A 14538-nucleotide genomic window follows, 5' to 3' on the forward strand; every position below is an offset into this window, starting at 1 on the left:
AACAACACATTGTCCAGCACTTTCCATCCAATAATTTCAATGCAGTTTATAAGCATGAATAAATTAAACAATGCAATCCCCCTGTGTGAAGGGTCAGTATAATTAATACCATTCAATAGATGGAGAAATTGAGGCACAGAGGAGGTGAAGATCTTGCACAATCTCACACGTCAGGGATAGAACCTAGTGTCCTGACTCCCCATCCTCTGCTCTAAAAAGCTGATCCAGCTCCTGTTGCAGTCAACATTAAGACTTGCATAAACTGCAGTGGGCTAGATCAGGCTGTGAGATCCCATTCTCACATAAACCTAGATCTGAGCCTATATAGAGAACTGCATACAAATGATGAGAGATGGGATGTAATGAAAAGCAAGTGATCACAGTGACATTTTGCACATATCTTGTTAGTTGTATGATTTTTGTTTGGATGAGATTTTGAAGGGGATAATTCTCAATTACCCAACTTGTTCACACTTCCCTGAAAAAAGTGAGATTTGAGGAGACTGAATGTGGTTGCATGCAGGCTTGGAGGAGTTTCAGTAGTTGGGGGCCCCTGTGGAGGAAAGCCTAGAGCTGATGAGGGTGGGAGACAAGCATAATGATGAGAGATGGTCATGTGGCTTGGGTGGAGTGAAAAGGGTAAAAAGGGAACAAAAAGAGCAAGTGATAGAATGAGGGGCATGCAATGTATTATTGCAGAATATAATTGTATTGCTGATGCATACATGAGACTTTCAAAGGACTGTATAAACATCAGCTAATTAACAGTGTGGATGTATCTATTTTATCCATCATATCTGTCCTTATCCATCTTTTCTATCCCACTAATCTGCCTGGTCACTCATCTATCCATGGTAGGATGACCAGACAGCAAGTGTAGAAAATCGAGACGGGGTGGGGAGTAATAGGAGCCTAAACCCTGGTATTTCTAGTGTGCCCTTAACCCCAATGACTAAAGGCTTGGTGACAGAGGGAAATTCACCAGCATGCTGGTACTGCCCTAGTTATGCAGTGTAACTACCCCTGGGCGGACACATTTCGGGGTGCATCCACGTGGGCAGGGATACCACTATAGCTATGGTGGTGCGACTGCACCCCTGTAGCTGGGCCCTCAACTTCCCCCAGGCCCTTGCAAAAGCTGCAGTGGTTGCTCTTCCCGGAGGGCCAAACCCCCCCACCGCCGGAGAAGGGACGAGGAACCCCGTGCCGGGCAGGCCTGCCACAGCGGGCTGAGCCGTGCGGGGCACTGGGCCGGGACCATGCCCTCGGGCGGGCGGCTCCAGGGCACCGCGGGAACCCACGTGCCTCTCGCCGAGGGCCCAGGCCCCAGGATGTGCACGTGACACGGAGAAGGCGGGGCTGACTCCGACGCTCCACTCAAGGGCCTGGAATCCAAGATGGCCACCCAGGTGACGCCAAGACGACCGTGCTTGGACATGTGACGCGGGTCCAGCGGGCGACTGCCCCACGCCCTATCCCGTGCGTGCTGACGTCGCAGCGCTGGATGGTCCCGTGACCGGAAGCTGGCCAGGGAGAGGCGGAAGTGAAAGCGGAGAGGCTGTTGGCCCCATTAAAGCGGAGCCGAAGGGAGCGGAGGAGGAAGCGAGGCTTGGAGCAGGTGTCGCGGGGCTATTGAGTGCGGTGAGTGGCCGAGTTGGCAGGGCTGTGGGGCTCTCTTCCCTCCGGGGCAGGGAGGTGGGCCTAGGACCGTGGCCTACGGGCTGCTTCCCCCCTCGCTCGCACTGGGGCTTTGTGCGGGGGGACGACGGAGGCTGGAGGGGGCCCTCTTGGGAGGGGCTGGCGGGGAGGCTGTGACTGGGCAGAGGCAGCGGGCTCTCGCCGGGGTTTGTGTTGGGGGCAGTGTGTTGCTGGCGCCGGGAGCGTCGGCCCGGCGCTGCGAGCGAAGGAGGTAGCGGAGCTCGCTCCCCGAATCGGAGCGGGCGGGGGGGGGCAGCTGCTCTCTCCCCCTTCCCCCCCTTCCCTCCCCCCAAGTCTTCTCAGCCTCGGGGAAGGCAGCCGGCTCCACCCTACTCTCTCTGAGGACGGAGAGGCAGAAGGTCCCGGTATCTAGCTCTAAAGCGAGAGGAGGGGCTCTGGGAGGCGGTGGCAGCGGGGCTCCTCCCTTGTTGGAGTAGGAGGGGGAGCGGGCCTGTGAGGGGGGGCTTTCTCTTCCCAGCTGCGGGGACTAATGGGTGGGAGTTGATGGACCCGGAAGCTTATTCCTTTGTGTCTCATGCTGTGCCAGAGGAAGGGGCTCTTCCCTGATACTGGGATTTGCGTGATTGAGAACTCACTGAGCTCGGCGTTGTGGGGCTGACAGAAGTGGCATGTATGAGGACTGAGACAGGCTTAAGAATTTCTTTCTCTCAGTCCTCCTGTGTAACAATGAAGCTTTCTTAATGCTTCAGAATCACTAATAAGAAAACTGATGTTTTGGATATAAACCTTTCCTGATCAATATGGATGCTGTAGCTAAGTTTAGTTCTTTTTTGTGGAAGAGGCTATCCCTTCAGCCTTTCTAGCTGTCTGTATTGTTCATGTGTATTGTGGTCTCCATGAAAATCAGTAAGAGCTCAATTAGGATTCAGGATGAAATTTATGATAGGAAAGGTGTGTTTGTTTTTTTCCCCCCTCTTTGGTCACACATAGCTACCATATTTTGTCATCAGATTCCTGCAAAGATTCTGGAGAGAAGAGGGGGACAGCTAGAGGCTAAGAATATGTGATCTTCATAAAGAAATACTATAATTTGCTTGAAATATTACTCAGTGGACATAATTATCTTACTAGCAGACTGCCCTTAGTATAATTAATAACAGGACAACACAGATAGCTGAATAGGCTGGCAGTTATTGTGCAAGTAACTTCTTTGCATGTGTAAAGACTGATCCAATGATAGAAAGAATTAAACTAGATGCTAAAGTGCTGTAGACTGCAATAGTATCTTATGGGGGTAAATTAAGCATGATGCAATGCTAAACTTTTTAAAATATATAGAAGTTAAGTTAATGAGGGACTTAAATATGAATGAATACCTAACTACTAGCATAATGTATTGGTTTAGCTGTATCTTAAAACAAATTCTGATCATACTGACTTGTTACTAGCTTTTTAGCTCAAGGCTAGTTAGTTGGAGTGTGTGTATACACACACACATGTCTAAAACTCCTTAAGACAAAGTGCCTTGGTAAGACATAAAAACTTGAGTCAAACAAAGGCCAGCATGTTTAACTGTCTCCCTTGCATAACTTTTTGAAAACTTTTCCTGGTGGAACAAAGCTGCTATAACATAAGGGACTGTGTGCAAACATGTCAACTGAAAACAAGGTGTCACAAATTCCTCCCGAACAAGAAGGAAGCTTTTTGTATGAGAATTATAAGGGTTAAAGACTTAAATAAGACTGAAATATCCGTTTTTATGTCACTAACAACTCTATTGCCATAATGTGTCTATAGTGAACTGCTACCAAACACTAACAACTCTTCTGTGCTATGCAAATTGCAACTCAATCTCTTACTTGATAAAGAAATGTAGATGGGGTAATAAAAAAAGTACATAACCCAACCCGCTCTACTAGAGTATCTGAATTCATTTGTCAGGTTATGGCTTTAAGTAATTTTAGAACTAGGAGTCTTTAAGGTGCCACCAGACTCCTTGGTGTTTTTGTGGATACAGACTAACACGGCTACCCCTGATACTTAACATAGAACTCTTGTTTACAGCCAAGACAGCTAGTATTTGATTTAAATGCTTTACATCTCAGCTTGGCCTGTGCACTTTAAGCATGGCTGTCTGGAGTGTACTAACTCTTGTTTATAATCTGTTGGAGTGAAGTTTGGTTAAAGTAGGTAGGCTACTGTGTATTCACTGTTTAAATCAGTAGTTCTGCCATGCCCTCATAGGAAGAACGCATATTCTGTCTTTCCCTTGTGACTTCAGCAGCTGACTAAACACATGACTTGCTATCAACAAACTAATAATACTTTGTCTAGATTTGGTGGATACTTTGCATTCTGAACTTTTCCTAATAAAGTATAATGCTTAAGCACTTAAAATGTAATCCCAAACTTCTCTTCCACATGCACTGTTATAGTCTAATGCCATTCCAGGCTTCTAGTTCAGAAAGGTACAAGATTGGATTAAGTTGTAAAGCCATACAACAGTCTTTAGCTTTGTCAACAAGTAATCTACTGCAACTGCGGAATCTAATATATGAAGATCTTCAGAAATTGTAATCAATTAGGATGATCAAGAAACACTTCTCAAATTCTTAAAGTACAATATAACAGATTGTTATTTCTAGAGTACTAATCTACAAAGATGCTTAAGGCAGAACACTAGATATTGTGAAGCATGGCTTAAAAATACACTAATGTAACTGGTCACACTGGAACAGCTCTGAAATAAATCTAACTAGATTCTCCACAGCTGTTGGGGTTTTTGGTGTGTTTCTTTGGTAAGTCAAAGTGGGTTCTGTAGCTCAATGCCTATTTGCTTTTGGACCATACTCAAATGTCCAAGGACAAGAGTGCTTTTGGACTCTGAACTTCAGTAGCAATTTTTATTACATCGTCTTGTGTGGACGTCTCATGTGACTACCTGTCGGGAACAAATTTATGGACAAAACTTCTTTGGGGAGAGCCCATTGTTGTGTGACACGATATAGATAGCTTCAGTTTCTAACTTGTATTAGACTCTATCTCTCCTCCTGGGGTAGAGGAGAATGTCTCTTCCTAGAAAATTAAGTTGCAGAATATTTGCAAATGTCATGCTGTGAAACTTTACCAGTCCAAAGGTAAGACACTGTAAGATGCAATTAAGTGGGGTGTACACAAGACTGCCTACTTAACTGCTATTGGAAGCAGTTGTTCTGACAGACCCAAATTGTTTTGATGTAGGTGGCCTACAAAGCCTGGTCTAAAACTAAAGATTAAGGAATAAGGCAAAGGATGCCACCATACTACTAAGATGCAAGGAAAAAAAAACTACTGATCCTCTAGAATGGTGGTGGATTACTGTGTAGCAGGATGCCAAGAAACTTTAGCCTATAGTCAAAGCCCAAACTATACAAAAGTGCATCAGTTTAATTAAACTATTTTGGAATCTGTTGTTAAAAGGTGAAGTTTACACTCAATGTTAAAGTCCAACATAGCTATGCTGGTTATTTCCTCCTACCCAGTCATACCCCTGGCTGATAGAGCTATGCTGATCTAACCTCCAGGGTAGAGACCGATAAGAATGCCTCCACTAACCTAACTACTTTTGCTCAAGGATGGTGTTTTTACACCAACTGGAAAACCTCCCTTCAGTCAGCATAGATAGCTATGCTGCCGTAATATAGACAGTCTATACTGGCATAGTGTCTGTAGTACAGACATAACTTTTAGTCTATAACCTACAGTATATAGACTCTGGTCTAGCTCAGGCTTTTTTGCCAAAACTTTGTGTTTATCACTGGGTCCCATTACCAGTGGTAGAATTCTTTCCTAGGTCAAAAAGCTCAGGGCTGTGACTTGCAGAAAGTAACACTCTTCCCACCTCTCCCTAAAAAGCTTGTTTTCATTATGCAGCCAAAGTAGGAAACATCAAGTGCAGCTTAAATTCAGTAGCCTGTACCAAGGAAAGCATGGTGCAGACAAACACTGGAGCAGTTGCAGTTCAGGTACAAGACTCTGAATTGACATGACTGGCAGAAGCCATAGAGCATTAATGGCTGTGCACAATAAACAACCTAGCATGCATTTTGGTGGTGGTGGTAGTAGTGATCTTCCGGCGCTGGCTTTACAGTTAAAAACTGTGCCCTAATCTGCTATCCAATGGCAAAGCTTCCTGAGGAACAGGCACTTGGCATATGAAGAATACACTACTTGTAAAAACATTGACTTCAAACACAACAATATATTGGTAATCACTACTGTCAACTATTGTTTAGTGCTTTCTTTCCATCTGTGGTCTTCTAAAACAATGATCTCTTAGCCACCTGCCTCTATTGTCAAGGCTAAACTTAATTTTTTCCTGTTTAGAGAATAGCCATTTTAAATTTAGCCTGGTCAACTTAAAGATTTTCTGTCTGGTCCTGTTAATTGCATAGTTAAAACTGACAGTTGATAAAATACTACTATCTTGCAGCTAAATGCTGGAATAGGGCATCTTTAAACAGTTGGAAGCATGACTTATTGGAAGCTGAAACCTGTCATAGAGGAACAAGTACATTTCTAAACTCTGGCTAAGAAAACCTAGTCAAGACAACATACAAGCACAGGAACCAGTAGGTTTCTAAGAAATACAGACAGCATGTTTTTGTCACATGTTGGATTTTCTTCCCTGATGTTCCCTAATTCAGACATCCTTGCTGATCTTGTGCTTTTTTGAGCAAGCAGCTCTTAAGGTTCACTTTGCTGCTACATTTTCTGCTCAGCACAGATCTGCCTCAGTGATGTCATTGTTGCTGTTAGCCTAGTGTTCCTGTGAGACTGCTCTATCGCTTCTACAGCCAGGAATGAAAAGTTCTATACATGAGGCAAGCTGTTTCTCAAACAGTGCTTTTGCTAATGCATACTTGCAGTGATGGTGAGGAAAGCAAGACTTTGTCAAGGCTACAGAAATGTCAGTTTATAGCTAATCTCATGACCTTGGGTTTTGTCACTGGGGAACCTTTTCTTAGGGAGCACTAGCTATTCTCTCAGTATAATCTTCATAAATGCAGCTTTCGGTGAGACAAGATTAAAGTAAACCTTGTACAAAACTACAACATAAATCCCCCCCTACAAACTATTTGGGGATGGTAAATGAGGTCTTTTTTCCGTACATTTTTATAAGGGATGTTTTTACATTGATTACCTCTTTATGGCAACAGTTTGCCTCAAAGACGATGTAGGGATCAAAGCAGTTGAGTTCCTGTCTCACTGCAGCAGTTTGAGTAGCTACAGGCCAAGTTTCAAGTAACAGGCCTCACCATGGATAATGGAGCCACAGGGCCAGAAGATGAAACTGGCACGCTACTAGCACTGCACTTTGTGTGCGCACACTACCTGTCTTCAGCCTCTCGGACTCCCTGATGGAGTGCAGCCCTCCATGTAGCCCGATAGTGGCATCTGCCCATGCTGCTTGAAAGTTTTCAAGTCCTTCTTGCAAATGTGTTTGAACCAGAGCTTAGTCAGCCCGGTGGTCTTGGAGCATCTGCAAGTCTCCATGCAAAAGATCCTTTGGAGTGACTAATACAATATTTTATGTAGCTACACTTGTAGCTTTCTCTAGGGTTTGGGTTATATGACCCATATTTAATTAGCTATTAATACTAATAGCTGAAATATTCATCTGATTTGAGATGGGCATGCATGTTTTTTGTGAGGTTTTTTAACATTACTGACAAATGGTGGCTGTTTTCCTAGGAAAACATTACAAATTCCTTGTGGTACCAGATTTGAGTGATTAAGCTTGAGGGAGCTGATTTGGGCCTGTAAATATAAGCAGTAAGAAACTGAACTGACAAACACCAAGGCTTAATTTGGCTAGTTTAAAATAAGCATTCCTGGTAGTCTGTGTTATATAGCAGAAAGTGTTAATGAAGGTTCTGTTACAGAATATCTTACAATTTTTAAGCAGTACATTTTATACTTGTGTACTAGGCTTTAGACAGGCTGGTTTATTTGGCTTTGGAAGGGACCGGATAACAATATTTCCATTCTTATTTTTTATTGTACAAGTTCTTAGATGCAGTTAATAAATATATCTTAGTACTGTTTGACTTAGAAGGAAAAAAATCAAATGAAGAAATGGGTAGCTGCTAGTTACCTAAGAACAAGATGCCTTCTGTTATGGCTGGGTCTCAATCATTCTCATTTAGCTAAATTGAATGCTTGGTTTTGGCTTTTTGCCAGTGTCTTGCATTGGAGCACACTTCTGCTGCACCTGAGCTAGTGGGGTGAGATTAGTAAAGCTGCATAGAATTAAATTGATTTACAAAGTAAATGACTCTGAAGCTAAAGATTTCTTTTCAGTAAGAAGTTACAGCTGTCCTTGTTCTGATATGTTAATCTTATGTCACTGGACCATTTCACATTAAGTTGCCGTGGCTTGCTCCAAACCTGACTACTTTCAGGAAAAATAAGTAGGACAAATAACCTTAACTGTCAGTGTAGTAACTCTTCTGGTGTAGCTGCAGGTTCAGTTCTGTATAGCTGGCCTCCAGATCCCTTGAAGGATACAAGATCACTCTTCTGAATAAATATAGTGTCCATGTCTTCCTCTGTGGCTTCATACTGCAGTAACTCCCCTGGTTCAAGTGACCCAGAGCAGGGCTTCTCTAGAATATACACAATGCAGCAAGGGTAGACCATTTAATATCAGGGTGTGGTATCTTACTCCACAGACTGGTAGAATGAGAGGTAGACACCCAAGTAAAAAAAGCCACTGCTGCTTAATTATACATTTGTTTCCCAGACAAACTCCTTCCTCTTCTAATTAAAAAGGGTTAGAGGGAGGGGAGAACAGTGAGTAACTTGAAGGTGATGTGAAGAGGAGTCAGTGCCCTCACTTTTGTCTAGGTGTACCATGCTCATCACTGTGGATCTGAGTACCTTATTTGCTTTGGAAACACTGATCAGATCTTCTATTTCCTACCATTAGAAACCTCAGTGTTTTGTAATGCTATCTTTGAGGCTTTCTTGAAATACTCATATGTATTTGCAGCCGTCTCTTCCCTTGAAGACTCATTGGATATGCCTTTGCTAACAATAGCTTGCTTAACTCAAAGGCCTGAGTCATAAATGGAAGGAATCACCTTTATTTCTCTCTCCAGTCAGGTTTCACTTCTTAGTTGGATTCTAGTCTTTAAGATAGAGGTAGACAACCCATGCATGTCATTGGTAGGCAGGCCAGCACAGTTTTAAGACCCTCTAGGGCCTCCTTTGTAGCATAGAGGTTAAATAGAAATTTCTTCTGTCATACTTCCACTCTTAAGGTACTATGCAGTGTTGGAAATCTAGAGGCTAAACTGGAAAGAAATCCAATTCCTTTGCAATAGATAAACACCTGTTAAACATCTCAGCAACTTTAATTCTCTGTAGTGTGAGCCTTCAACTCATAAAACTTTCCCACTGATGCTACCAGTTAATTTCTTCTAGTGAAGAAACTAGTGTTGACATGGCAGGTGGTGGTGAACACTCTATTGTCTAACGCCACCTAAACACCAGGTTTTAACCCTCATGTTGGCACTCCTGCAGCCTTGTCTAATCTAGAAAGGGATATCCTATTTTCCATGGTGGTAATACCAACTGGTATAGGCAAGACCCTAGTGATGCTCTGAGGACAACTCTAATCTAGCCTTAAGGATGGATAGGGGCTCAGTCTCAGTCATTTTAGTGTTTGGTCCTGATTCGGCCTTCCTTAGGGCTTGTCCATCTGGGCAAGTGATATTAGAATATGCTAAGGTGTGAATTTAAACCAATATAGCTTTACCTGCATAATTCTCATGTAAGTACTTATTCCAGTATGACTTTTTTGTCTCTGGGGAAGGTGTTTAAGCTGAACCAAAAAAGGCCACTCTTGTACTAGAATAAGTGCCCACATGGGAGTGATGCTGGTAAATCTTCCTGCATAGAGAACACCATTAGCAGTAAACTTGACTCACTGCTTGGTCTCAAGATCCAGAAATGCATTCAGGAAACACTTTTACAAGATGTGGGAGAAGACTTGTGGGAAGTGGAGTCACCTCAGGTACTAAGGTGAGGGGTTTTGTAGAATACCCATTGAAGCAAAAAGCAGGTATTGGGTGCATTGTGAATGGAAGATTCCACTGGCACCTGATCTCTTTAAGCGTTCTGCAGGAGGAGGAGAAAAATACCACCACCTGGTGGCATGGCAATGTACTGAGCAAGAACACTGCTGGTGAGGCTGACACTTAACCTAAAACTTCCTAGCAGTTTATTCTGGGAACAAGGATAGGGATGGGGACTTATTTAAAATTAGCTTCCCCACTAGTTCAAGGACCTGGAGAATGGGGAAGATAATCTCTTCTCACTAGAGGTAATCCAGGAGAAGGCGCTATCAAGGACTAGGAATAACATTGGAGGAGGGGGTGGAATCCTAGCACCTTTTCCTTCTAAGCAGCTGGGGCTAGGCTTCTCATTGGGTGTTCCTCATAGGGAGAGGCAAGGGTGGGGATGGGGTATGGCAACCCTTATCTAATATCAGAGTTTGTGCGTAGCCTTGCTAAAATTGCTCATTCTGTGTACCCATCCTAAAATTGCAAAGACTCTCCCTCACCCTTGTAAGATTCTTCTCCCATCAGGGAATGTCTACGCTGCAATTGGGGGAAAAAAAAAAAAAAAGCACTGAGGCTTGGAGCCAAGATCAGCTGGCTTGGGCTAAGGCTGCAGGGCTAAAAATTGCAGTGTAAACATTTGGGCTTAGGCTGGATCCAGGCTTGAGACCCTTCTCTCTTCTCTTCCCTTCTCCCCCCCCCCCCCCCTTGTGGGGTCTCAGAGTCTGGGCTCCAGACCAAGTCCAAACCTCCACGCTGCAATGTTTATCCCTGGAAGTCTGAGTCAGCTGACCTGGGCAATGGGTCTCTTACTGCAGTGTAGAAGTACTCTATCTTTTTGCCTCTGGCATATTCCATCTCATTGACTGAGACCTTTGAAATCTTGTTTGAAAACCCCCTGTAAAAGTTGTGCTGTTAGACATCCCTTGCTGAAGAAAATCTTATATGGTGGCTTTCTTCAAAAGGAGTAGCTTTTATTGGTATTAACAAACCTAAGGATAGCAGTTGTAAATTTTTTGGATATCAGGCAAGGCTGACTTACAGCATTTGCTTTCACAGCGAGGGAGTTTCAGGTGATTAAACATGCTGAGCCCACACATGATGCTGTAATTTCAGGCTGTGCAACAGCCTGAGACAAGTACTGCTTCTATGGACACCAAAGAGAGGGAGCAATGGCAGTAGGGGAAAACACAAGGCCAGGAGGAAATAAAAATGTAATTGGCGATCTGAGTCAACATGTACAGAAACCAATCTGACAAAGGGACACCAACTTACATTATCCTGTAAACCAGCAAATTTCCCTGTTTAACTCAGTTTTTGTTTTTTTAATCTAATGTCTCAAGATTTAGTTTTTTGGGTTGGACAAGTCTGTCTAGTCAATTTCACTTCCAGGTTCAATGTTGAAATGTTTACAGTATCTCCAGTTTTTTTTCCCCCTGTCCTTTTGGATTGCAAACACTCTTATTGGACTTGAGCCTTTAGGCTCAATTTTAGATTTAATGTCCCTAAAACTGCCAAATGCTTCATTCAAGCTTTCACTTTTACACTTGTCCATAATCCATAAGGTTATGATTTTGTCACTTTTTTTAGTAAGTCACAGGCAATAACCAGAGGTTCACAGAAGCCCATGATCTGTCTGACTTTTACTAAAAATAATGAGAGGGGGCACAGCTGATTTTTTTTGCGGGGAGGAATGACTAAAGCCCAAGCAGAAGGGGGGCACAATTCCCAGCACCCTCAGTGGCTGGGCACAGAAAATGTCATGGAGATCTCTGAAGACACAGTCCATGACCTCAGACATAATCTTATCCTTAATCCACAATTTTAACAAACATGCTCTGTGGTGCAGTTTTATATTTGACTCTAAAATAACTCAGACTTTTGTGCACAGCTAATATTGACCCCCCACCCACACTGTATTTGGAGGGCAGCAGAAAGTATAATTGAGCCATGATATAATTTTGTTTCTAAACTTTCACAACTTTGAGACTAATCACAGGTGCCACGTCCTCAAGAATTCTGTAACCTTCAAATCCTGGGTGTCAGTTACAGGGTTAACTGCACCTCTTCTCTTCTGGTTTCTTCAAGTACATCCCCCTGGGGCCTCACACTGAAGTCTCTCGATATGTAGTCACCTGATTTCCACACCAGGCTGCAGCTGCAGTCCCCTATGCATCAATGATTTTTATCTTGGCAGGTCTGACTTGTGTCTAGGACCTAGGATTCTAGTCCCCTGTGACAGTGGTGTGTAGTAATGAAACGGACTTCTTAAAGCATAGTATTTAGAAGCAAAGCATTTTGGAGAAAGTGGATCTTAAGTCAGCCTGTATGCAGGGCTACTTTATCTACTTACTGTTGACCACTCCTTGATGGTCACCTGATAGGCCAACAGCCTAAAGCAGAGGTGGGCAAACTTCTTGGGCTGAGGGCCACATCTGGGTGGGGAAATTGTATGCAGGGCCAGGGCAGGGGAGTGTGGGGTGTGGGAGGGGGTGCAGCAGGGGGCTCAGGAGGTTGGGGTGCAGACTGCAGGAGGGAGCTCAGGGCAGGGAATGTGCAGGAGGGGTTCAGGCTCCAGCCTGTCACCACTTACCTAAAGCAGCTCCAGGGTGGCAGCAGCAGCACCACTCTCAGAAGTAGCCGGCATCATGTCCCTGCGTGGCCCCTGGGGGAGGAAGGGGCACAGGGCTCCATGTGCTGCCCTTGCCATGCCTAAGTACCTCCCCCAAAGCTCCCATTGGCCATGGTTCCCCATTCCTGGCCAGTAGGAGCTGCAGGGGTGGTGCCTGGAGGCAAGGGCAATGCACTAAGACCTCTGGTTCTCCCCCCCCCCCCCCATGGTGCCAGCCACTTCTGAGAGCAGCAGGAGGCCTGTGGCAGCATGGGGGGGGCAATCCCGTGAGGCAGATCCAAAGCTCTGAGGGGCCAGATCTGGACTGCAGGCCATAGTTTGCCCACCCCAGTCTAAAGTCAGGTTTGTGTCTCTCCCCACAACCTATGCCATCTGTCTCCTCCTGAGATGGTGCTTTGACTGCTTTGTCCTCTTGATCTCTAGTCTCCTGGCCTGGCAAAGCAGCCTTGCAGCTTCTGACTGGAGCCTGGAAGTTAAGCCATTGTCCTGTAGCTCCCCCCAGTGTAAGTTGATTTTTCTATCACTATTGTGTTGTCATGCTTGCCTTTTTCTGTCAGTCCCCTGTCCCACCCCCTTCCCCCATTAAGCTAGTTTAATGTTTGTATGGGAAAGTCTAAATGTAATTTTATGAATACTATTTGTATATTTGGTATTAGATGGAACTGCTATGTATCTCTAACTTGTACACAAACATCAGTACTTGATATTTGGTATCTGGCAAATAACTATCAAAACAGAATAGTGAATCAAGTCTCTTCCTAGTAAAGCAGGAAATTAAAGTTAAATGTGTTGAGTACTAGATAAGACACCCTGCCTCAAGGAACTTACTAGATACTTGCAAGTAATTCTCTTGGGACCCTTGAAAAAGCTACGCTTTAGCATGCCTTACCCATGATGTACAGACAAACTGACACAAGTAGTTGTCCAAAGTGAAAAACCTAGTCCTGGCTCCCATCCTGGCCTCTAACTACTGGACTCCATGATCTCTTCAGGATATAATCTACTGAGAAATAACATCTTAAAGTAATGTTGTAGCCATGTTGAAAACTTGTCCCTTCCACTCACAGAAGTATCAGCTCACCCACATTGACTAAGATGACATTCCTTTAAATGTCCACAAGAAACTGGCCACTGGATTGACTTAAGATAGTGTGGCTGAATCATAAGTTACAATGGCTTCATTGCTGCATCTTTTCTGAGTATTGGCTTCTGAAACCTGGTTGGTGGAACCCTGAAGGATGTTTTACCCTCTGTAAAACAAAGCACTCCAGCAGCATGTCTTGCTATCAGCATTTCAAAAGCTGATAGGAAACTGAGGCTCTAGACTAACTGAAAATTGCAGTAATTTTAACCTTTCTCCCAAAACAAGTCCACTGATCACTTGTTGACCCATGAGGAGGAGCTGACTGGTCACATGGTGCTAGCTGCTCATTTTCAGCTGTATCTATGGGTGTCTAATCTGCAAAGAGGCTGGCTGCTCGTTTCCAATTTCCTCTTTTTGGGACTGGAGCTGCCAGCTACCAATGGGCAGGGGGGGAAGAGCACACTAAAGGGAACAAAACAGATGGGTAGTAATATTTGAGGGGAGGTAGTCTTTGAAACACTGAATTAAAATGTGGCCCATATCAAATCTTAAACCCAACTTGGTGAAGCTTCTCAAATTATCAGCTTTCTCAAAACATGCTTGATTCATATTTTTGTGCTCCTGCTCATCAAGAGGTCTATCTTTGAAGTCCTAACTGGCAAAAGGACACTCAATTCTACAGAAACACACAGTCCACTTAAAATGCCATTAACACTTCCTGTAATTTGGGAGACTTAATTACTTTCATATACATCTGACAGGAAGCTGCCATCTGTTACTGCTACTATACAGATACATCTGAATGCATAGGCACCATCTGAGGTGCTGTACAAGCATAGTGAGTTCCTCAAGGATGGTACTAAATACTTAAGTGTTTGAAGAAAAGCTCAAAGTGAAGTAGTTTTGTGGTAACCATGACATAGTAAACACTTTGCTTGTTTAAGTTTAAGGAGCACTTCTGCATCCAAACAGTAGCTGTTGTTAACTGACTTAAATGTAAACTCAGGAGCCTCCGAAAGAAAGCTCTATCTTTTGGCTTTAGTTAAATGTGTAATTGT

The 14538-nt window shown here is 43.9% G+C and overlaps 1 protein-coding gene across 2 annotated transcripts in view; it reads left to right on the forward strand.

Annotated features, from left to right (window-relative positions):
* The first annotated feature begins 1493 nt into the window (after positions 1–1493).
* Positions 1494–14538, forward strand: part of RAB7A (RAB7A, member RAS oncogene family) — a 31743-nt gene continuing 18698 nt past the window's right edge. The window contains exons 1-2 of one of the 2 annotated variants that reach the window (XM_084634435.1): positions 1507–1641; positions 12820–12899. The gene's annotated coding sequence lies outside the window, so the exon portion shown is untranslated. Of the gene's footprint in view, positions 1642–12819; positions 12900–14538 lie in introns of both variants that reach the window. The other variant, XM_084634434.1, reaches the window with a different exon arrangement.

The sequence above is a fragment of the Lepidochelys olivacea genome, assembly GCF_965140295.1.
Source record: "Lepidochelys olivacea isolate rLepOli2 genome assembly, chromosome: 7".
NCBI lineage: Eukaryota > Metazoa > Chordata > Testudines > Cheloniidae > Lepidochelys > Lepidochelys olivacea.